The 20,613-nt window shown below is 46.2% G+C and overlaps 20 non-coding genes across 20 annotated transcripts; all 20 read right to left on the bottom strand.

The window, feature by feature from the left end:
* Positions 1-759: 759 nt before the first annotated feature.
* On the bottom strand, positions 760-901 carry LOC149277696 (U4 spliceosomal RNA). The gene has a single exon (XR_016278849.1). It is a non-coding gene; the product is annotated as a U4 spliceosomal RNA (small nuclear RNA).
* An 890-nt stretch (positions 902-1,791) lies between these two features.
* On the bottom strand, positions 1,792-1,933 carry LOC149277695 (U4 spliceosomal RNA). Its single transcript, XR_016278837.1, has one exon. It is a non-coding gene; the product is annotated as a U4 spliceosomal RNA (small nuclear RNA).
* Positions 1,934-2,823: 890 nt separating this feature from the next.
* Positions 2,824-2,965, bottom strand: LOC149277694 (U4 spliceosomal RNA). The gene has a single exon (XR_016278917.1). It is a non-coding gene; the product is annotated as a U4 spliceosomal RNA (small nuclear RNA).
* An 890-nt stretch (positions 2,966-3,855) lies between these two features.
* Positions 3,856-3,997, bottom strand: LOC149277693 (U4 spliceosomal RNA). The gene has a single exon (XR_016278961.1). It is a non-coding gene; the product is annotated as a U4 spliceosomal RNA (small nuclear RNA).
* An 886-nt stretch (positions 3,998-4,883) lies between these two features.
* On the bottom strand, positions 4,884-5,025 carry LOC149277692 (U4 spliceosomal RNA). The gene has a single exon (XR_016278894.1). It is a non-coding gene; the product is annotated as a U4 spliceosomal RNA (small nuclear RNA).
* An 890-nt stretch (positions 5,026-5,915) lies between these two features.
* Positions 5,916-6,057, bottom strand: LOC149277691 (U4 spliceosomal RNA). The gene has a single exon (XR_016278959.1). It is a non-coding gene; the product is annotated as a U4 spliceosomal RNA (small nuclear RNA).
* Positions 6,058-6,947: 890 nt separating this feature from the next.
* Positions 6,948-7,089, bottom strand: LOC149277690 (U4 spliceosomal RNA). The gene has a single exon (XR_016278916.1). It is a non-coding gene; the product is annotated as a U4 spliceosomal RNA (small nuclear RNA).
* Positions 7,090-7,979: 890 nt separating this feature from the next.
* On the bottom strand, positions 7,980-8,121 carry LOC149277689 (U4 spliceosomal RNA). The gene has a single exon (XR_016278893.1). It is a non-coding gene; the product is annotated as a U4 spliceosomal RNA (small nuclear RNA).
* An 890-nt stretch (positions 8,122-9,011) lies between these two features.
* Positions 9,012-9,153, bottom strand: LOC149277688 (U4 spliceosomal RNA). Its single transcript, XR_016278968.1, has one exon. It is a non-coding gene; the product is annotated as a U4 spliceosomal RNA (small nuclear RNA).
* An 890-nt stretch (positions 9,154-10,043) lies between these two features.
* LOC149277687 (U4 spliceosomal RNA) lies at positions 10,044-10,185 on the bottom strand. Its single transcript, XR_016278958.1, has one exon. It is a non-coding gene; the product is annotated as a U4 spliceosomal RNA (small nuclear RNA).
* Positions 10,186-11,075: 890 nt separating this feature from the next.
* Positions 11,076-11,217, bottom strand: LOC149277686 (U4 spliceosomal RNA). Its single transcript, XR_016278882.1, has one exon. It is a non-coding gene; the product is annotated as a U4 spliceosomal RNA (small nuclear RNA).
* An 886-nt stretch (positions 11,218-12,103) lies between these two features.
* On the bottom strand, positions 12,104-12,245 carry LOC149277685 (U4 spliceosomal RNA). Its single transcript, XR_016278892.1, has one exon. It is a non-coding gene; the product is annotated as a U4 spliceosomal RNA (small nuclear RNA).
* Positions 12,246-13,135: 890 nt separating this feature from the next.
* Positions 13,136-13,277, bottom strand: LOC149277684 (U4 spliceosomal RNA). Its single transcript, XR_016278992.1, has one exon. It is a non-coding gene; the product is annotated as a U4 spliceosomal RNA (small nuclear RNA).
* An 890-nt stretch (positions 13,278-14,167) lies between these two features.
* LOC149277683 (U4 spliceosomal RNA) lies at positions 14,168-14,309 on the bottom strand. The gene has a single exon (XR_016278957.1). It is a non-coding gene; the product is annotated as a U4 spliceosomal RNA (small nuclear RNA).
* Positions 14,310-15,195: 886 nt separating this feature from the next.
* LOC149277682 (U4 spliceosomal RNA) lies at positions 15,196-15,337 on the bottom strand. Its single transcript, XR_016278891.1, has one exon. It is a non-coding gene; the product is annotated as a U4 spliceosomal RNA (small nuclear RNA).
* Positions 15,338-16,227: 890 nt separating this feature from the next.
* Positions 16,228-16,369, bottom strand: LOC149277681 (U4 spliceosomal RNA). The gene has a single exon (XR_016278955.1). It is a non-coding gene; the product is annotated as a U4 spliceosomal RNA (small nuclear RNA).
* An 890-nt stretch (positions 16,370-17,259) lies between these two features.
* LOC149277680 (U4 spliceosomal RNA) lies at positions 17,260-17,401 on the bottom strand. Its single transcript, XR_016278952.1, has one exon. It is a non-coding gene; the product is annotated as a U4 spliceosomal RNA (small nuclear RNA).
* An 890-nt stretch (positions 17,402-18,291) lies between these two features.
* On the bottom strand, positions 18,292-18,433 carry LOC149277679 (U4 spliceosomal RNA). The gene has a single exon (XR_016278954.1). It is a non-coding gene; the product is annotated as a U4 spliceosomal RNA (small nuclear RNA).
* An 890-nt stretch (positions 18,434-19,323) lies between these two features.
* Positions 19,324-19,465, bottom strand: LOC149277678 (U4 spliceosomal RNA). Its single transcript, XR_016278953.1, has one exon. It is a non-coding gene; the product is annotated as a U4 spliceosomal RNA (small nuclear RNA).
* Positions 19,466-20,355: 890 nt separating this feature from the next.
* Positions 20,356-20,497, bottom strand: LOC149277677 (U4 spliceosomal RNA). The gene has a single exon (XR_016278881.1). It is a non-coding gene; the product is annotated as a U4 spliceosomal RNA (small nuclear RNA).
* Positions 20,498-20,613: the final 116 nt, after the last annotated feature.

The raw sequence follows: 20,613 nt of genomic DNA, 5'->3' as shown, positions 1-20,613 counted from the left end.
CAAAGGTGTCTCTAGAAAAGGCCCAGAAGGAAACATTTTCCCAGAGAAAAGCCCCAGATCTTTAAGGCAAAATGCAAACGAGGTCTCACCTCTACTTTCTGGGACAAAATGCACACTTTCACCTCATGGTGCTGAAAGGCACTCCCAACTGTCAAGGATCATAAAAAAATCCACACCTCTCTGATGAAATTGGCATAGCTGGTCCTTTGTGACGACGACGACTCGCACACTCGGCTCGGGATACAACATGGAGATATGACAGATGGATATGAGGTAGGTCAACACGACGGGCTGCAACGCGAAGGTCCACAGCAGGGCACGTCATCCAATGGCTTCTTACAAGGGGAAGATAGATTCTGGTGGATGACGTGCTGCTGCATACATGGGAGCTTCTTCCTGTACTTTCTTTAAACCAAAAAAGGGAAAGCTTCAGTGAAAAGTCATTAAGGCCTTTCAGTCACCATTTCCCTTCAAGGGGAGGGACGTGTTCTTCCAGGGTTGGCAGCAAGACGATTCTCCAAAGAATGAGCACTACTTCCTGCTCTTTTGCTCTTACGAGGATATTGCTTGCTTGTAGGAGAGCTCTGGTATGAAAAAAACCCGTGCAGAACTTTCCGAACCCGTCACAAAAACACAAGCCAGGTGAAGAAAGTAACGCGTGGTAGATGTGCAGAGTTCTTTGCCACTCTTTCATGGCCCACAGCAGCCAAGCTTTCAAAGACTTAAGGTGATTCATCTGTTTTTAACCAGGCATGCCAGTCTCACAAGAGACTATCAAAAATTGCCATTGCTGACTATTTTTCAAGTCATCATGGCGGGGTATTGGGAATAGTTTTCAATTAGCAATAATCACGCCTCGGTTAACACCTCATGGGCTATGATACTGCCACTGCGCAAAGCTAAACTTCTGGCTGCTTTGGTAGATAATGCATGCCCAATGAGCGCTCATTAAGGTTTTGGCTAGGCATAGGTGGACATTGAGCCAGAGCAGAGCATTGTGGGAACTGTTATGCTAATTAAACTGGCATTTGACAAAGGTGTCTCTAGAAAAGGCCCAGAAGGAAACATTTTCCCAGAGAAAAGCCCCAGATCTTTAAGGCAAAATGCAAACGAGGTCTCACCTCTACTTTCTGGGACAAAATGCACACTTTCACCTCATGGTGCTGAAAGGCACTCCCAACTGTCAAGGATCATAAAAAAATCCACACCTCTCTGATGAAATTGGCATAGCTGGTCCTTTGTGACGACGACGACTCGCACACTCGGCTCGGGATACAACATGGAGATATGACAGATGGATATGAGGTAGGTCAACACGACGGGCTGCAACGCGAAGGTCCACAGCAGGGCACGTCATCCAATGGCTTCTTACAAGGGGAAGATAGATTCTGGTGGATGACGTGCTGCTGCATACATGGGAGCTTCTTCCTGTACTTTCTTTAAACCAAAAAAGGGAAAGCTTCAGTGAAAAGTCATTAAGGCCTTTCAGTCACCATTTCCCTTCAAGGGGTGGGACGTGTTCTTCCAGGGTTGGCAGCATGACGATTCTCCAAAGAATGAGCACTACTTCCTGCTCTTTTGCTCTTACGAGGATATTGCTTGCTTGTAGGAGAGCTCTGGTATGAAAAAAACCCGTGCAGAACTTTCCGAACCCGTCACAAAAACACAAGCCAGGTGAAGAAAGTAACGCGTGGTAGATGTGCAGAGTTCTTTGCCACTCTTTCATGGCCCACAGCGGCCAAGCTTTCAAAGACTTAAGGTGATTCATCTGTTTTTAACCAGGCATGCCAGTCTCACAAGAGACTATCAAAAATTGCCATTGCTGACTATTTTTCAAGTCATCATGGCGGGGTATTGGGAATAGTTTTCAATTAGCAATAATCACGCCTCGGTTAACACCTCATGGGCTATGATACTGCCACTGCGCAAAGCTAACCTTCTGGCTGCTTTGGTAGATAATGCATGCCCAATGAGCGCTCATTAAGGTTTTGGCTAGGCATAGGTGGACATTGAGCCAGAGCAGAGCATTGTGGGAACTGTTATGCTAATTAAACTGGCATTTGACAAAGGTGTCTCTAGAAAAGGCCCAGAAGGAAACATTTTCCCAGAGAAAAGCCCCAGATCTTTAAGGCAAAATGCAAACGAGGTCTCACCTCTACTTTCTGGGACAAAATGCACACTTTCACCTCATGGTGCTGAAAGGCACTCCCAACTGTCAAGGATCATAAAAAAATCCACACCTCTCTGATGAAATTGGCATAGCTGGTCCTTTGTGACGACGACGACTCGCACACTCGGCTCGGGATACAACATGGAGATATGACAGATGGATATGAGGTAGGTCAACACGACGGGCTGCAACGCGAAGGTCCACAGCAGGGCACGTCATCCAATGGCTTCTTACAAGGGGAAGATAGATTCTGGTGGATGACGTGCTGCTGCATACATGGGAGCTTCTTCCTGTACTTTCTTTAAACCAAAAAAGGGAAAGCTTCAGTTAAAAGTCATTAAGGCCTTTCAGTCACCATGTCCCTTCAAGGGGTGGGACGTGTTCTTCCAGGGTTGGCAGCAAGACGATTCTCCAAAGAATGAGCACTACTTCCTGCTCTTTTGCTCTTACGAGGATATTGCTTGCTTGTAGGAGAGCTCTGGTATGAAAAAAACCCGTGCAGAACTTTCCGAACCCGTCACAAAAACACAAGCCAGGTGAAGAAAGTAACGCGTGGTAGATGTGCAGAGTTCTTTGCCACTCTTTCATGGCCCACAGCAGCCAAGCTTTCAAACACTTAAGGTGATTCATCTGTTTTTAACCAGGCATGCCAGTCTCACAAGAGACTATCAAAAATTGCCCTTGTTGACTATTTTTCAAGTCATCATGGCGGGGTATTGGGAATAGTTTTCAATTAGCAATAATCACGCCTCGGTTAACACCTCATGGGCTATGATACTGCCACTGCGCAAAGCTAACCTTCTGGCTGCTTTGGTAGATAATGCATGCCCAATGAGCGCTCATTAAGGTTTTGGCTAGGCATAGGTGGACATTGAGCCAGAGCAGAGCATTGTGGGAACTGTTATGCTAATTAAACTGGCATTTGACAAAGGTGTCTCTAGAAAAGGCCCAGAAGGAAACATTTTCCCAGAGAAAAGCCCCAGATCTTTAAGGCAAAATGCAAACGAGGTCTCACCTCTACTTTCTGGGACAAAATGCACACTTTCACCTCATGGTGCTGAAAGGCACTCCCAACTGTCAAGGATCATAAAAAAATCCACACCTCTCTGATGAAATTGGCATAGCTGGTCCTTTGTGACGACGACGACTCGCACACTCGGCTCGGGATACAACATGGAGATATGACAGATGGATATGAGGTAGGTCAACACGACGGGCTGCAACGCGAAGGTCCACAGCAGGGCACGTCATCCAATGGCTTCTTACAAGGGGAAGATAGATTCTGGTGGATGACGTGCTGCTGCATACATGGGAGCTTCTTCCTGTACTTTCTTTAAACCAAAAAAGGGAAAGCTTCAGTGAAAAGTCATTAAGGCCTTTCAGTCACCATTTCCCTTCAAGGGGTGGGACGTGTTCTTCCAGGGTTGGCAGCAAGACGATTCTCCAAAGAATGAGCACTACTTCCTGCTCTTTTGCTCTTACGAGGATATTGCTTGCTTGTAGGAGAGCTCTGGTATGAAAAAAACCCGTGCAGAACTTTCCGAACCCGTCACAAAAACACAAGCCAGGTGAAGAAAGTAACGCGTGGTAGATGTGCAGAGTTCTTTGCCACTCTTTCATGGCCCACAGCGGCCAAGCTTTCAAAGACTTAAGGTGATTCATCTGTTTTTAACCAGGCATGCCAGTCTCACAAGAGACTATCGAAAATTGCCATTGCTGACTATTTTTCAAGTCATCATGGCGGGGTATTGGGAATAGTTTTCAATTAGCAATAATCACGCCTCGGTTAACACCTCATGGGCTATGATACTGCCACTGCGCAAAGCTAACCTTCTGGCTGCTTTGGTAGATAATGCATGCCCAATGAGCGCTCATTAAGGTTTTGGCTAGGCATAGGTGGACATTGAGCCAGAGCAGAGCATTGTGGGAACTGTTATGCTAATTAAACTGGCATTTGACAAAGGTGTCTCTAGAAAAGGCCCAGAAGGAAACATTTTCCCAGAGAAAAGCCCCAGATCTTTAAGGCAAAATGCAAACGAGGTCTCACCTCTACTTTCTGGGACAAAATGCACACTTTCACCTCATGGTGCTGAAAGGCACTCCCAACTGTCAAGGATCATAAAAAAATCCACACCTCTCTGATGAAATTGGCATAGCTGGTCCTTTGTGACGACGACGACTCGCACACTCGGCTCGGGATACAACATGGAGATATGACAGATGGATATGAGGTAGGTCAACACGACGGGCTGCAACGCGAAGGTCCACAGCAGGGCACGTCATCCAATGGCTTCTTACAAGGGGAAGATAGATTCTGGTGGATGACGTGCTGCTGCATACATGGGAGCTTCTTCCTGTACTTTCTTTAAACCAAAAAAGGGAAAGCTTCAGTGAAAAGTCATTAAGGCCTTTCAGTCACCATTTCCCTTCAAGGGGAGGGACGTGTTCTTCCAGGGTTGGCAGCAAGACGATTCTCCAAAGAATGAGCACTACTTCCTGCTCTTTTGCTCTTACGAGGATATTGCTTGTAGGAGAGCTCTGGTATGAAAAAAACCCGTGCAGAACTTTCCGAACCCGTCACAAAAACACAAGCCAGGTGAAGAAAGTAACGCGTGGTAGATGTGCAGAGTTCTTTGCCACTCTTTAATGGCCCACAGCAGCCAAGCTTTCAAAGACTTAAGGTGATTCATCTGTTTTTAACCAGGCATGCCAGTCTCACAAGAGACTATCAAAAATTGCCATTGCTAACTATTTTTCAAGTCATCATGGCGGGGTATTGGGAATAGTTTTCAATTAGCAATAATCACGCCTCGGTTAACACCTCATGGGCTATGATACTGCCACTGCGCAAAGCTAACCTTCTGGCTGCTTTGGTAGATAATGCATGCCCAATGAGCGCTCATTAAGGTTTTGGCTAGGCATAGGTGGACATTGAGCCAGAGCAGAGCATTGTGGGAACTGTTATGCTAATTAAACTGGCATTTGACAAAGGTGTCTCTAGAAAAGGCCCAGAAGGAAACATTTTCCCAGAGAAAAGCCCCAGATCTTTAAGGCAAAATGCAAACGAGGTCTCACCTCTACTTTCTGGGACAAAATGCACACTTTCACCTCATGGTGCTGAAAGGCACTCCCAACTGTCAAGGATCATAAAAAAATCCACACCTCTCTGATGAAATTGGCATAGCTGGTCCTTTGTGACGACGACGACTCGCACACTCGGCTCGGGATACAACATGGAGATATGACAGATGGATATGAGGTAGGTCAACACGACGGGCTGCAACGCGAAGGTCCACAGCAGGGCACGTCATCCAATGGCTTCTTACAAGGGGAAGATAGATTCTGGTGGATGACGTGCTGCTGCATACATGGGAGCTTCTTCCTGTACTTTCTTTAAACCAAAAAAGGGAAAGCTTCAGTGAAAAGTCATTAAGGCCTTTCAGTCACCATTTCCCTTCAAGGGGTGGGACGTGTTCTTCCAGGGTTGGCAGCAAGACGATTCTCCAAAGAATGAGCACTACTTCCTGCTCTTTTGCTCTTACGAGGATATTGCTTGCTTGTAGGAGAGCTCTGGTATGAAAAAAACCCGTGCAGAACTTTCCGAACCCGTCACAAAAACACAAGCCAGGTGAAGAAAGTAACGCGTGGTAGATGTGCAGAGTTCTTTGCCACTCTTTCATGGCCCACAGCGGCCAAGCTTTCAAAGACTTAAGGTGATTCATCTGTTTTTAACCAGGCATGCCAGTCTCACAAGAGACTATCGAAAATTGCCATTGCTGACTATTTTTCAAGTCATCATGGCGGGGTATTGGGAATAGTTTTCAATTAGCAATAATCACGCCTCGGTTAACACCTCATGGGCTATGATACTGCCACTGCGCAAAGCTAACCTTCTGGCTGCTTTGGTAGATAATGCATGCCCAATGAGCGCTCATTAAGGTTTTGGCTAGGCATAGGTGGACATTGAGCCAGAGCAGAGCATTGTGGGAACTGTTATGCTAATTAAACTGGCATTTGACAAAGGTGTCTCTAGAAAAGGCCCAGAAGGAAACATTTTCCCAGAGAAAAGCCCCAGATCTTTAAGGCAAAATGCAAACGAGGTCTCACCTCTACTTTCTGGGACAAAATGCACACTTTCACCTCATGGTGCTGAAAGGCACTCCCAACTGTCAAGGATCATAAAAAAATCCACACCTCTCTGATGAAATTGGCATAGCTGGTCCTTTGTGACGACGACGACTCGCACACTCGGCTCGGGATACAACATGGAGATATGACAGATGGATATGAGGTAGGTCAACACGACGGGCTGCAACGCGAAGGTCCACAGCAGGGCACGTCATCCAATGGCTTCTTACAAGGGGAAGATAGATTCTGGTGGATGACGTGCTGCTGCATACATGGGAGCTTCTTCCTGTACTTTCTTTAAACCAAAAAAGGGAAAGCTTCAGTTAAAAGTCATTAAGGCCTTTCAGTCACCATTTCCCTTCAAGGGGTGGGACGTGTTCTTCCAGGGTTGGCAGCAAGACGATTCTCCAAAGAATGAGCACTACTTCCTGCTCTTTTGCTCTTACGAGGATATTGCTTGCTTGTAGGAGAGCTCTGGTATGAAAAAAACCCGTGCAGAACTTTCCGAACCCGTCACAAAAACACAAGCCAGGTGAAGAAAGTAACGCGTGGTAGATGTGCAGAGTTCTTTGCCACTCTTTCATGGCCCACAGCAGCCAAGCTTTCAAACACTTAAGGTGATTCATCTGTTTTTAACCAGGCATGCCAGTCTCACAAGAGACTATCAAAAATTGCCCTTGTTGACTATTTTTCAAGTCATCATGGCGGGGTATTGGGAATAGTTTTCAATTAGCAATAATCACGCCTCGGTTAACACCTCATGGGCTATGATACTGCCACTGCGCAAAGCTAACCTTCTGGCTGCTTTGGTAGATAATGCATGCCCAATGAGCGCTCATTAAGGTTTTGGCTAGGCATAGGTGGACATTGAGCCAGAGCAGAGCATTGTGGGAACTGTTATGCTAATTAAACTGGCATTTGACAAAGGTGTCTCTAGAAAAGGCCCAGAAGGAAACATTTTCCCAGAGAAAAGCCCCAGATCTTTAAGGCAAAATGCAAACGAGGTCTCACCTCTACTTTCTGGGACAAAATGCACACTTTCACCTCATGGTGCTGAAAGGCACTCCCAACTGTCAAGGATCATAAAAAAATCCACACCTCTCTGATGAAATTGGCATAGCTGGTCCTTTGTGACGACGACGACTCGCACACTCGGCTCGGGATACAACATGGAGATATGACAGATGGATATGAGGTAGGTCAACACGACGGGCTGCAACGCGAAGGTCCACAGCAGGGCACGTCATCCAATGGCTTCTTACAAGGGGAAGATAGATTCTGGTGGATGACGTGCTGCTGCATACATGGGAGCTTCTTCCTGTACTTTCTTTAAACCAAAAAAGGGAAAGCTTCAGTGAAAAGTCATTAAGGCCTTTCAGTCACCATTTCCCTTCAAGGGGAGGGACGTGTTCTTCCAGGGTTGGCAGCAAGACGATTCTCCAAAGAATGAGCACTACTTCCTGCTCTTTTGCTCTTACGAGGATATTGCTTGCTTGTAGGAGAGCTCTGGTATGAAAAAAACCCGTGCAGAACTTTCCGAACCCGTCACAAAAACACAAGCCAGGTGAAGAAAGTAACGCGTGGTAGATGTGCAGAGTTCTTTGCCACTCTTTAATGGCCCACAGCAGCCAAGCTTTCAAAGACTTAAGGTGATTCATCTGTTTTTAACCAGGCATGCCAGTCTCACAAGAGACTATCAAAAATTGCCATTGCTAACTATTTTTCAAGTCATCATGGCGGGGTATTGGGAATAGTTTTCAATTAGCAATAATCACGCCTCGGTTAACACCTCATGGGCTATGATACTGCCACTGCGCAAAGCTAACCTTCTGGCTGCTTTGGTAGATAATGCATGCCCAATGAGCGCTCATTAAGGTTTTGGCTAGGCATAGGTGGACATTGAGCCAGAGCAGAGCATTGTGGGAACTGTTATGCTAATTAAACTGGCATTTGACAAAGGTGTCTCTAGAAAAGGCCCAGAAGGAAACATTTTCCCAGAGAAAAGCCCCAGATCTTTAAGGCAAAATGCAAACGAGGTCTCACCTCTACTTTCTGGGACAAAATGCACACTTTCACCTCATGGTGCTGAAAGGCACTCCCAACTGTCAAGGATCATAAAAAAATCCACACCTCTCTGATGAAATTGCCATAGCTGGTCCTTTGTGACGACGACGACTCGCACACTCGGCTCGGGATACAACATGGAGATATGACAGATGGATATGAGGTAGGTCAACACGACGGGCTGCAACGCGAAGGTCCACAGCAGGGCACGTCATCCAATGGCTTCTTACAAGGGGAAGATAGATTCTGGTGGATGACGTGCTGCTGCATACATGGGAGCTTCTTCCTGTACTTTCTTTAAACCAAAAAAGGGAAAGCTTCAGTGAAAAGTCATTAAGGCCTTTCAGTCACCATTTCCCTTCAAGGGGTGGGACGTGTTCTTCCAGGGTTGGCAGCAAGACGATTCTCCAAAGAATGAGCACTACTTCCTGCTCTTTTGCTCTTACGAGGATATTGCTTGCTTGTAGGAGAGCTCTGGTATGAAAAAAACCCGTGCAGAACTTTCCGAACCCGTCACAAAAACACAAGCCAGGTGAAGAAAGTAACGCGTGGTAGATGTGCAGAGTTCTTTGCCACTCTTTCATGGCCCACAGCAGCCAAGCTTTCAAAGACTTAAGGTGATTCATCTGTTTTTAACCAGGCATGCCAGTCTCACAATAGACTATCAAAAATTGCCATTGCTGACTATTTTTCAAGTCATCATGGCGGGGTATTGGGAATAGTTTTCAATTAGCAATAATCACGCCTCGGTTAACACCTCATGGGCTATGATACTGCCACTGCGCAAAGCTAACCTTCTGGCTGCTTTGGTAGATAATGCATGCCCAATGAGCGCTCATTAAGGTTTTGGCTAGGTATAGGTGGACATTGAGCCAGAGCAGAGCATTGTGGGAACTGTTATGCTAATTAAACTGGCATTTGACAAAGGTGTCTCTAGAAAAGGCCCAGAAGGAAACATTTTCCCAGAGAAAAGCCCCAGATCTTTAAGGCAAAATGCAAACGAGGTCTCACCTCTACTTTCTGGGACAAAATGCACACTTTCACCTCATGGTGCTGAAAGGCACTCCCAACTGTCAAGGATCATAAAAAAATCCACACCTCTCTGATGAAATTGGCATAGCTGGTCCTTTGTGACGACGACGACTCGCACACTCGGCTCGGGATACAACATGGAGATATGACAGATGGATATGAGGTAGGTCAACACGACGGGCTGCAACGCGAAGGTCCACAGCAGGGCACGTCATCCAATGGCTTCTTACAAGGGGAAGATAGATTCTGGTGGATGACGTGCTGCTGCATACATGGGAGCTTCTTCCTGTACTTTCTTTAAACCAAAAAAGGGAAAGCTTCAGTGAAAAGTCATTAAGGCCTTTCAGTCACCATTTCCCTTCAAGGGGTGGGACGTGTTCTTCCAGGGTTGGCAGCAAGACGATTCTCCAAAGAATGAGCACTACTTCCTGCTCTTTTGCTCTTACGAGGATATTGCTTGCTTGTAGGAGAGCTCTGGTATGAAAAAAACCCGTGCAGAACTTTCCGAACCCGTCACAAAAACACAAGCCAGGTGAAGAAAGTAACGCGTGGTAGATGTGCAGAGTTCTTTGCCACTCTTTCATGGCCCACAGCGGCCAAGCTTTCAAAGACTTAAGGTGATTCATCTGTTTTTAACCAGGCATGCCAGTCTCACAAGAGACTATCGAAAATTGCCATTGCTGACTATTTTTCAAGTCATCATGGCGGGGTATTGGGAATAGTTTTCAATTAGCAATAATCACGCCTCGGTTAACACCTCATGGGCTATGATACTGCCACTGCGCAAAGCTAACCTTCTGGCTGCTTTGGTAGATAATGCATGCCCAATGAGCGCTCATTAAGGTTTTGGCTAGGCATAGGTGGACATTGAGCCAGAGCAGAGCATTGTGGGAACTGTTATGCTAATTAAACTGGCATTTGACAAAGGTGTCTCTAGAAAAGGCCCAGAAGGAAACATTTTCCCAGAGAAAAGCCCCAGATCTTTAAGGCAAAATGCAAACGAGGTCTCACCTCTACTTTCTGGGACAAAATGCACACTTTCACCTCATGGTGCTGAAAGGCACTCCCAACTGTCAAGGATCATAAAAAAATCCACACCTCTCTGATGAAATTGGCATAGCTGGTCCTTTGTGACGACGACGACTCGCACACTCGGCTCGGGATACAACATGGAGATATGACAGATGGATATGAGGTAGGTCAACACGACGGGCTGCAACGCGAAGGTCCACAGCAGGGCACGTCATCCAATGGCTTCTTACAAGGGGAAGATAGATTCTGGTGGATGACGTGCTGCTGCATACATGGGAGCTTCTTCCTGTACTTTCTTTAAACCAAAAAAGGGAAAGCTTCAGTGAAAAGTCATTAAGGCCTTTCAGTCACCATTTCCCTTCAAGGGGTGGGACGTGTTCTTCCAGGGTTGGCAGCAAGACGATTCTCCAAAGAATGAGCACTACTTCCTGCTCTTTTGCTCTTACGAGGATATTGCTTGCTTGTAGGAGAGCTCTGGTATGAAAAAAACCCGTGCAGAACTTTCCGAACCCGTCACAAAAACACAAGCCAGGTGAAGAAAGTAACGCGTGGTAGATGTGCAGAGTTCTTTGCCACTCTTTCATGGCCCACAGCGGCCAAGCTTTCAAAGACTTAAGGTGATTCATCTGTTTTTAACCAGGCATGCCAGTCTCACAAGAGACTATCAAAAATTGCCATTGCTGACTATTTTTCAAGTCATCATGGCGGGGTATTGGGAATAGTTTTCAATTAGCAATAATCACGCCTCGGTTAACACCTCATGGGCTATGATACTGCCACTGCACAAAGCTAACCTTCTGGCTGCTTTGGTAGATAATGCATGCCCAATGAGCGCTCATTAAGGTTTTGGCTAGGCATAGGTGGACATTGAGCCAGAGCAGAGCATTGTGGGAACTGTTATGCTAATTAAACTGGCATTTGACAAAGGTGTCTCTAGAAAAGGCCCAGAAGGAAACATTTTCCCAGAGAAAAGCCCCAGATCTTTAAGGCAAAATGCAAACGAGGTCTCACCTCTACTTTCTGGGACAAAATGCACACTTTCACCTCATGGTGCTGAAAGGCACTCCCAACTGTCAAGGATCATAAAAAAATCCACACCTCTCTGATGAAATTGGCATAGCTGGTCCTTTGTGACGACGACGACTCGCACACTCGGCTCGGGATACAACATGGAGATATGACAGATGGATATGAGGTAGGTCAACACGACGGGCTGCAACGCGAAGGTCCACAGCAGGGCACGTCATCCAATGGCTTCTTACAAGGGGAAGATAGATTCTGGTGGATGACGTGCTGCTGCATACATGGGAGCTTCTTCCTGTACTTTCTTTAAACCAAAAAAGGGAAAGCTTCAGTGAAAAGTCATTAAGGCCTTTCAGTCACCATTTCCCTTCAAGGGGAGGGACGTGTTCTTCCAGGGTTGGCAGCAAGACGATTCTCCAAAGAATGAGCACTACTTCCTGCTCTTTTGCCCTTACGAGGATATTGCTTGTAGGAGAGCTCTGGTATGAAAAAAACCCGTGCAGAACTTTCCGAACCCGTCACAAAAACACAAGCCAGGTGAAGAAAGTAACGCGTGGTAGATGTGCAGAGTTCTTTGCCACTCTTTAATGGCCCACAGCAGCCAAGCTTTCAAAGACTTAAGGTGATTCATCTGTTTTTAACCAGGCATGCCAGTCTCACAAGAGACTATCAAAAATTGCCATTGCTAACTATTTTTCAAGTCATCATGGCGGGGTATTGGGAATAGTTTTCAATTAGCAATAATCACGCCTCGGTTAACACCTCATGGGCTATGATACTGCCACTGCGCAAAGCTAACCTTCTGGCTGCTTTGGTAGATAATGCATGCCCAATGAGCGCTCATTAAGGTTTTGGCTAGGCATAGGTGGACATTGAGCCAGAGCAGAGCATTGTGGGAACTGTTATGCTAATTAAACTGGCATTTGACAAAGGTGTCTCTAGAAAAGGCCCAGAAGGAAACATTTTCCCAGAGAAAAGCCCCAGATCTTTAAGGCAAAATGCAAACGAGGTCTCACCTCTACTTTCTGGGACAAAATGCACACTTTCACCTCATGGTGCTGAAAGGCACTCCCAACTGTCAAGGATCATAAAAAAATCCACACCTCTCTGATGAAATTGCCATAGCTGGTCCTTTGTGACGACGACGACTCGCACACTCGGCTCGGGATACAACATGGAGATATGACAGATGGATATGAGGTAGGTCAACACGACGGGCTGCAACGCGAAGGTCCACAGCAGGGCACGTCATCCAATGGCTTCTTACAAGGGGAAGATAGATTCTGGTGGATGACGTGCTGCTGCATACATGGGAGCTTCTTCCTGTACTTTCTTTAAACCAAAAAAGGGAAAGCTTCAGTGAAAAGTCATTAAGGCCTTTCAGTCACCATTTCCCTTCAAGGGGTGGGACGTGTTCTTCCAGGGTTGGCAGCAAGACGATTCTCCAAAGAATGAGCACTACTTCCTGCTCTTTTGCTCTTACGAGGATATTGCTTGCTTGTAGGAGAGCTCTGGTATGAAAAAAACCCGTGCAGAACTTTCCGAACCCGTCACAAAAACACAAGCCAGGTGAAGAAAGTAACGCGTGGTAGATGTGCAGAGTTCTTTGCCACTCTTTCATGGCCCACAGCAGCCAAGCTTTCAAAGACTTAAGGTGATTCATCTGTTTTTAACCAGGCATGCCAGTCTCACAATAGACTATCAAAAATTGCCATTGCTGACTATTTTTCAAGTCATCATGGCGGGGTATTGGGAATAGTTTTCAATTAGCAATAATCACACCTCGGTTAACACCTCATGGGCTATGATACTGCCACTGCGCAAAGCTAACCTTCTGGCTGCTTTGGTAGATAATGCATGCCCAATGAGCGCTCATTAAGGTTTTGGCTAGGTATAGGTGGACATTGAGCCAGAGCAGAGCATTGTGGGAACTGTTATGCTAATTAAACTGGCATTTGACAAAGGTGTCTCTAGAAAAGGCCCAGAAGGAAACATTTTCCCAGAGAAAAGCCCCAGATCTTTAAGGCAAAATGCAAACGAGGTCTCACCTCTACTTTCTGGGACAAAATGCACACTTTCACCTCATGGTGCTGAAAGGCACTCCCAACTGTCAAGGATCATAAAAAAATCCACACCTCTCTGATGAAATTGGCATAGCTGGTCCTTTGTGACGACGACGACTCGCACACTCGGCTCGGGATACAACATGGAGATATGACAGATGGATATGAGGTAGGTCAACACGACGGGCTGCAACGCGAAGGTCCACAGCAGGGCACGTCATCCAATGGCTTCTTACAAGGGGAAGATAGATTCTGGTGGATGACGTGCTGCTGCATACATGGGAGCTTCTTCCTGTACTTTCTTTAAACCAAAAAAGGGAAAGCTTCAGTGAAAAGTCATTAAGGCCTTTCAGTCACCATTTCCCTTCAAGGGGTGGGACGTGTTCTTCCAGGGTTGGCAGCAAGACGATTCTCCAAAGAATGAGCACTACTTCCTGCTCTTTTGCTCTTACGAGGATATTGCTTGCTTGTAGGAGAGCTCTGGTATGAAAAAAACCCGTGCAGAACTTTCCGAACCCGTCACAAAAACACAAGCCAGGTGAAGAAAGTAACGCGTGGTAGATGTGCAGAGTTCTTTGCCACTCTTTCATGGCCCACAGCGGCCAAGCTTTCAAAGACTTAAGGTGATTCATCTGTTTTTAACCAGGCATGCCAGTCTCACAAGAGACTATCGAAAATTGCCATTGCTGACTATTTTTCAAGTCATCATGGCGGGGTATTGGGAATAGTTTTCAATTAGCAATAATCACGCCTCGGTTAACACCTCATGGGCTATGATACTGCCACTGCGCAAAGCTAACCTTCTGGCTGCTTTGGTAGATAATGCATGCCCAATGAGCGCTCATTAAGGTTTTGGCTAGGCATAGGTGGACATTGAGCCAGAGCAGAGCATTGTGGGAACTGTTATGCTAATTAAACTGGCATTTGACAAAGGTGTCTCTAGAAAAGGCCCAGAAGGAAACATTTTCCCAGAGAAAAGCCCCAGATCTTTAAGGCAAAATGCAAACGAGGTCTCACCTCTACTTTCTGGGACAAAATGCACACTTTCACCTCATGGTGCTGAAAGGCACTCCCAACTGTCAAGGATCATAAAAAAATCCACACCTCTCTGATGAAATTGGCATAGCTGGTCCTTTGTGACGACGACGACTCGCACACTCGGCTCGGGATACAACATGGAGATATGACAGATGGATATGAGGTAGGTCAACACGACGGGCTGCAACGCGAAGGTCCACAGCAGGGCACGTCATCCAATGGCTTCTTACAAGGGGAAGATAGATTCTGGTGGATGACGTGCTGCTGCATACATGGGAGCTTCTTCCTGTACTTTCTTTAAACCAAAAAAGGGAAAGCTTCAGTGAAAAGTCATTAAGGCCTTTCAGTCACCATTTCCCTTCAAGGGGAGGGACGTGTTCTTCCAGGGTTGGCAGCAAGACGATTCTCCAAAGAATGAGCACTACTTCCTGCTCTTTTGCTCTTACGAGGATATTGCTTGTAGGAGAGCTCTGGTATGAAAAAAACCCGTGCAGAACTTTCCGAACCCGTCACAAAAACACAAGCCAGGTGAAGAAAGTAACGCGTGGTAGATGTGCAGAGTTCTTTGCCACTCTTTAATGGCCCACAGCAGCCAAGCTTTCAAAGACTTAAGGTGATTCATCTGTTTTTAACCAGGCATGCCAGTCTCACAAGAGACTATCAAAAATTGCCATTGCTAACTATTTTTCAAGTCATCATGGCGGGGTATTGGGAATAGTTTTCAATTAGCAATAATCACGCCTCGGTTAACACCTCATGGGCTATGATACTGCCACTGCGCAAAGCTAACCTTCTGGCTGCTTTGGTAGATAATGCATGCCCAATGAGCGCTCATTAAGGTTTTGGCTAGGCATAGGTGGACATTGAGCCAGAGCAGAGCATTGTGGGAACTGTTATGCTAATTAAACTGGCATTTGACAAAGGTGTCTCTAGAAAAGGCCCAGAAGGAAACATTTTCCCAGAGAAAAGCCCCAGATCTTTAAGGCAAAATGCAAACGAGGTCTCACCTCTACTTTCTGGGACAAAATGCACACTTTCACCTCATGGTGCTGAAAGGCACTCCCAACTGTCAAGGATCATAAAAAAATCCACACCTCTCTGATGAAATTGGCATAGCTGGTCCTTTGTGACGACGACGACTCGCACACTCGGCTCGGGATACAACATGGAGATATGACAGATGGATATGAGGTAGGTCAACACGACGGGCTGCAACGCGAAGGTCCACAGCAGGGCACGTCATCCAATGGCTTCTTACAAGGGGAAGATAGATTCTGGTGGATGACGTGCTGCTGCATACATGGGAGCTTCTTCCTGTACTTTCTTTAAACCAAAAAAGGGAAAGCTTCAGTGAAAAGTCATTAAGGCCTTTCAGTCACCATTTCCCTTCAAGGGGTGGGACGTGTTCTTCCAGGGTTGGCAGCAAGACGATTCTCCAAAGAATGAGCACTACTTCCTGCTCTTTTGCTCTTACGAGGATATTGCTTGCTTGTAGGAGAGCTCTGGTATGAAAAAAACCCGTGCAGAACTTTCCGAACCCGTCACAAAAACACAAGCCAGGTGAAGAAAGTAACGCGTGGTAGATGTGCAGAGTTCTTTGCCACTCTTTCATGGCCCACAGCGGCCAAGCTTTCAAAGACTTAAGGTGATTCATCTGTTTTTAACCAGGCATGCCAGTCTCACAAGAGACTATCGAAAATTGCCATTGCTGACTATTTTTCAAGTCATCATGGCGGGGTATTGGGAATAGTTTTCAATTAGCAATAATCACGCCTCGGTTAACACCTCATGGGCTATGATACTGCCACTGCGCAAAGCTAACCTTCTGGCTGCTTTGGTAGATAATGCATGCCCAATGAGCGCTCATTAAGGTTTTGGCTAGGCATAGGTGGACATTGAGCCAGAGCAGAGCATTGTGGGAACTGTTATGCTAATTAAACTGGCATTTGACAAAGGTGTCTCTAGAAAAGGCCCAGAAGGAAACATTTTCCCAGAGAAAAGCCCCAGATCTTTAAGGCAAAATGCAAACGAGGTCTCACCTCTACTTTCTGGGACAAAATGCACACTTTCACCTCATGGTGCTGAAAGGCACTCCCAACTGTCAAGGATCATAAAAAAATCCACACCTCTCTGATGAAATTGGCATAGCTGGTCCTTTGTGACGACGACGACTCGCACACTCGGCTCGGGATACAACATGGAGATATGACAGATGGATATGAGGTAGGTCAACACGACGGGCTGCAACGCGAAGGTCCACAGCAGGGCACGTCATCCAATGGCTTCTTACAAGGGGAAGATAGATTCTGGTGGATGACGTGCTGCTGCATACATGGGAGCTTCTTCCTGTACTTTCTTTAAACCAAAAAAGGGAAAGCTTCAGTGAAAAGTCATTAAGGCCTTTCAGTCACCATTTCCCTTCAAGGGGTGGGACGTGTTCTTCCAGGGTTGGCAGCAAGACGATTCTCCAAAGAATGAGCACTACTTCCTGCTCTTTTGCTCTTACGAGGATATTGCTTGCTTGTAGGAGAGCTCTGGTATGAAAAAAACCCGTGCAGAACTTTCCGAACCCGTCACAAAAACACAAGCCAGGTGAAGAAAGTAACGCGTGGTAGATGTGCAGAGTTCTTTGCCACTCTTTCATGGCCCACAGCGGCCAAGCTTTCAAAGACTTAAGGTGATTCATCTGTTTTTAACCAGGCATGCCAGTCTCACAAGAGACTATCAAAAATTGCCATTGCTGACTATTTTTCAAGTCATCATGGCGGGGTATTGGGAATAGTTTTCAATTAGCAATAATCACGCCTCGGTTAACACCTCATGGGCTATGATACTGCCACTTCGCAAAGCTAACCTTCTGGCTGCTTTGGTAGATAATGCATGCCCAATGAGCGCTCATTAAGGTTTTGGCTAGGCATAGGTGGACATTGAGCCAGAGCAGAGCATTGTGGGAACTGTTATGCTAATTAAACTGGCATTTGACAAAGGTGTCTCTAGAAAAGGCCCAGAAGGAAACATTTTCCCAGAGAAAAGCCCCAGATCTTTAAGGCAAAATGCAAACGAGGTCTCACCTCTACTTTCTGGGACAAAATGCACACTTTCACCTCATGGTGCTGAAAGGCACTCCCAACTGTCAAGGATCATAAAAAAATCCACACCTCTCTGATGAAATTGGCATAGCTGGTCCTTTGTGACGACGACGACTCGCACACTCGGCTCGGGATACAACATGGAGATATGACAGATGGATATGAGGTAGGTCAACACGACGGGCTGCAACGCGAAGGTCCACAGCAGGGCACGTCATCCAATGGCTTCTTACAAGGGGAAGATAGATTCTGGTGGATGACGTGCTGCTGCATACATGGGAGCTTCTTCCTGTACTTTCTTTAAACCAAAAAAGGGAAAGCTTCAGTGAAAAGTCATTAAGGCCTTTCAGTCACCATTTCCCTTCAAGGGGTGGGACGTGTTCTTCCAGGGTTGGCAGCAAGACGATTCTCCAAAGAATGAGCACTACTTCCTGCTCTTTTGCTCTTACGAGGATATTGCTTGCTTGTAGGAGAGCTCTGGTATGAAAAAAACCCGTGCAGAACTTTCCGAACCCGTCACAAAAACACAAGCCAGGTGAAGAAAGTAACGCGTGGTAGATGTGCAGAGTTCTTTGCCACTCTTTCATGGCCCACAGCGGCCAAGCTTTCAAAGACTTAAGGTGATTCATCTGTTTTTAACCAGGCATGCCAGTCTCACAAGAGACTATCGAAAATTGCCATTGCTGACTATTTTTCAAGTCATCATGGCGGGGTATTGGGAATAGTTTTCAATTAGCAATAATCACGCCTCGGTTAACACCTCATGGGCTATGATACTGCCACTGCGCAAAGCTAACCTTCTGGCTGCTTTGGTAGATAATGCATGCCCAATGAGCGCTCATTAAGGTTTTGGCTAGGCATAGGTGGACATTGAGCCAGAGCAGAGCATTGTGGGAACTGTTATGCTAATTAAACTGGCATTTGACAAAGGTGTCTCTAGAAAAGGCCCAGAAGGAAACATTTTCCCAGAGAAAAGCCCCAGATCTTTAAGGCAAAATGCAAACGAGGTCTCACCTCTACTTTCTGGGACAAAATGCACACTTTCACCTCATGGTGCTGAAAGGCACTCCCAACTGTCAAGGATCATAAAAAAATCCACACCTCTCTGATGAAATTGGCATAGCTGGTCCTTTGTGACGATGACGACTCGCACACTCGGCTCGGGATACAACATGGAGATATGACAGATGGATATGAGGTAGGTCAACACGACGGGCTGCAACGCGAAGGTCCACAGCAGGGCACGTCATCCAATGGCTTCTTACAAGGGGAAGATAGATTCTGGTGGATGACGTGCTGCTGCATACATGGGAGCTTCTTCCTGTACTTTCTTTAAACCAAAAAAGGGAAAGCTTCAGTGAAAAGTCATTAAGGCCTTTCAGTCACCATTTCCCTTCAAGGGGTGGGACGTGTTCTTCCAGGGTTGGCAGCAAGACGATTCTCCAAAGAATGAGCACTACTTCCTGCTCTTTTGCTCTTACGAGGATATTGCTTGCTTGTAGGAGAGCTCTGGTATGAAAAAAACCCGTGCAGAACTTTCCGAACCCGTCACAAAAACACAAGCCAGGTGAAGAAAGTAACGCGTGGTAGATGTGCAGAGTTCTTTGCCACTCTTTCATGGCCCACAGCGGCCAAGCTTTCAAAGACTTAAGGTGATTCATCTGTTTTTAACCAGGCATGCCAGTCTCACAAGAGACTATCGAAAATTGCCATTGCTGACTATTTTTCAAGTCATCATGGCGGGGTATTGGGAATAGTTTTCAATTAGCAATAATCACGCCTCGGTTAACACCTCATGGGCTATGATACTGCCACTGCGCAAAGCTAAACTTCTGGCTGCTTTGGTAGATAATGCATGCCCAATGAGCGCTCATTAAGGTTTTGGCTAGGCATAGGTGGACATTGAGCCAGAGCAGAGCATTGTGGGAACTGTTATGCTAATTAAACTGGCATTTGACAAAGGTGTCTCTAGAAAAGGCCCAGAAGGAAACATTTTCCCAGAGAAAAGCCCCAGATCTTTAAGGCAAAATGCAAACGAGGTCTCACCTCTACTTTCTGGGACAAAATGCACACTTTCACCTCATGGTGCTGAAAGGCACTCCCAACTGTCAAGGATCATAAAAAAATCCACACCTCTCTGATGAAATTGGCATAGCTGGTCCTTTGTGACGACGACGACTCGCACACTCGGCTCGGGATACAACATGGAGATATGACAGATGGATATGAGGTAGGTCAACACGACGGGCTGCAACGCGAAGGTCCACAGCAGGGCACGTCATCCAATGGCTTCTTACAAGGGGAAGATAGATTCTGGTGGATGACGTGCTGCTGCATACATGGGAGCTTCTTCCTGTACTTTCTTTAAACCAAAAAAGGGAAAGCTTCAGTGAAAAGTCATTAAGGCCTTTCAGTCACCATTTCCCTTCAAGGGGTGGGACGTGTTCTTCCAGGGTTGGCAGCAAGACGATTCTCCAAAGAATGAGCACTACTTCCTGCTCTTTTGCTCTTACGAGGATATTGCTTGCTTGTAGGAGAGCTCTGGTATGAAAAAAACCCGTGCAGAACTTTCCGAACCCGTCACAAAAACACAAGCCAGGTGAAGAAAGTAACGCGTGGTAGATGTGCAGAGTTCTTTGCCACTCTTTCATGGCCCACAGCGGCCAAGCTTTCAAAGACTTAAGGTGATTCATCTGTTTTTAACCAGGCATGCCAGTCTCACAAGAGACTATCAAAAATTGCCATTGCTGACTATTTTTCAAGTCATCATGGCGGGGTATTGGGAATAGTTTTCAATTAGCAATAATCACGCCTCGGTTAACACCTCATGGGCTATGATACTGCCACTGCACAAAGCTAACCTTCTGGCTGCTTTGGTAGATAATGCATGCCCAATGAGCGCTCATTAAGGTTTTGGCTAGGCATAGGTGGACATTGAGCCAGAGCAGAGCATTGTGGGAACTGTTATGCTAAT

The sequence above is a fragment of the Sceloporus occidentalis genome, unplaced genomic scaffold (genome assembly GCF_023333645.1).
Source record: "Sceloporus occidentalis isolate IW3139 unplaced genomic scaffold, rSceOcc1.0.p SCAF_206, whole genome shotgun sequence".
Lineage (NCBI taxonomy): Eukaryota > Metazoa > Chordata > Lepidosauria > Squamata > Phrynosomatidae > Sceloporus > Sceloporus occidentalis.
The sequence above is the reverse complement of the archived record's forward strand: the minus strand, read 5'-3'. Positions and strand labels throughout refer to the sequence as shown.